Below are 2186 nucleotides of genomic sequence, written 5' to 3'. Positions count from 1 at the left end.
TTCGCTATGCTACGAGCAAGAGTACTCCTGTTATAAACACATTTCTGATCTACCCATGGCATCCATCTTAGATCATGGCAGCCATTTTGTGTTTCTTGCCCTCACATACGCAATAACCTCTGATCATTTCATTTCAATTAAGGACACGTAGGCTTAACCGGCGATTCACCTCTCTAGTGACACGTGCACCTTAGAACAGAACACGCTGTAGCTGCATGACTCGACAAAGGCTACCTCCACTGCCCGAGGCTAGTCCTGCTATACTGGTTCTCGTGGTCGTTGGCCTGATCATGATTAGGCGGCCGAAGCTGGTAGCCTTGCCCATTTACAACCCACAAACATCCCTTATCCTGCTTCTCTATCTTCTACACCTGGCTCTGCTCCTTTCCTTCTGGGCCTTTATTAGGGGGAGGTAACGAAATTTACGATGAGGTGGTCCGGGTCTTGAATGAAAAGTTGACATGAGATTATGATGGAAAAGTGGGAGCCCCTCGTTCGTAATGTTTTGACATCAGATATTTTCAACGATTCCTGTGCAACGCCAAATATTTATTGTTTAGGACACAAAGGTTTGGGAATGTACTAACATGTAAAGAATTCGCCCGAAGCCTAATTTTTAGTATATAAGGAGCAACCCACTTTGTACAAATCGAACAGCCTCCTAGATACTGCCCATGCGTAGTTTCTGTGACTTCTGTGTCCCTGCAGTAATAAACCTTTGGTCTTTGACGCCACCATCGAGAAGCCCGTGTTTCTGTTTATTTGTGCACCAAGGCAGGTGGAACTCCGGGGTCTTCGGGTGTTGTTCCCTGACACCTCTGGACGGAACCAAAAAGTCCAGAACTCCAATTGGCGCCCAACGTGGGGCGACGTCATTCGGTACCGGTCCAAAAGCCTGAAGAGTTCGGGAAGCTTCGTGTGAAGATTCCTGAGGGAGGCGCCCCACTTCATCGATCCCGGCATATCGCAAAAGTGGCCCGAAGTTCTCTTCCACGAGGGTTCCCGTTCAGGACGGCTGCAGTGGGCCGTTGCCTTGACCGTCGCCCTGTCTTGGACCCGAGGTGCAGTCCTTAGTACAGCGAAACGTGACGGGTTTCTCCTTGGTGACGTCTTCAGTACCTCAGTTAAGTATTTAGTGGTTGCTAGTTGATTACTTCGTGAGGGTTGTTAAAATCCTTTTTGGTTTTTTGGTTTGGTTTGGTTTCGTAAGATTATCACTGGTTATTCTGGTTACGATACTCTATTTGGTTTAGTTTGGGTATCGATACATCAGTTCGTTTTTGGTAGGCCTAAGCTCTTGGTTCAAGTGCGCATATCTGTTTCTTGTTTTGTTTGTTCTGTGTTCCGGATTACAAAATGGTAAGTCGGAAAAATTGTATGTTGTCTTGTTTTGGTTGCAACAGTGATTCACGATTGGAGGACTCATGTCTGGTTCCTCCGATTGGGACTCCCCTATATGATTTGTACTGTAAGCATGGTGTGGGTCCTATATCTTATAATGAGGTGTGGGTCCGATACACTGAAAGGGATGATGTCCTTAGTTGGCCACTACATGGTAGTTTTGAATCAGAAATTCTTGATAATTTAGAAGCGAAATTGTTTAGGAAGAAAGCTCCGCCGGCAATGTTTGATTCTTTCCATTACTGGCGAAAAGAATCTAAACAGAGAGAAATTAAAAGGTTAAAGAAAGAACAAAAAGAGCAAGAGTTGACTCTAGAGCAGGCTGTTAAGCAGCTGCAAGTCAACGAATCTGAGAAGGCCGTAGAGGTGGCCATTAGAGAGCATAATTTGAAGATCGACAAGTGCTATCCTGCCTTGCCATCGAGTATAACTAAGATACTAGAGGATCCCGAAAACGATCCTCTGTTGTCTTACTTGTTACAGTCACCTCCACCGTATGCACAGGGTGCTACGGCTCCACCCGTACAGAATGTTCAATTTCCGGTTGCTGGACAACCTGGTATTCCTGCTCCTGCCCCTCAGAATCAAGTTCCTGTATCTCCTATAATTAATGTGAATATTCCTTCGGCACCTCCGCTTCCTGGGTTGCCAACTTCGTTACCTGTACCTGTATCGCTTACGCCTACTATTCCACAAGCTGTCTTACCTGATACTCCTACTGTCCCGCTATCTATTCCTACTGCCTCTGTGTTCTCTGCCTCTGCTAGTATTATGACTCCGCTTAC

Source organism: Lissotriton vulgaris, chromosome 1_1 (genome assembly GCF_964263255.1).
Source record: "Lissotriton vulgaris chromosome 1_1, aLisVul1.2, whole genome shotgun sequence".
NCBI lineage: Eukaryota > Metazoa > Chordata > Amphibia > Caudata > Salamandridae > Lissotriton > Lissotriton vulgaris.
Note: the sequence above shows the minus strand (reverse complement) of the source record.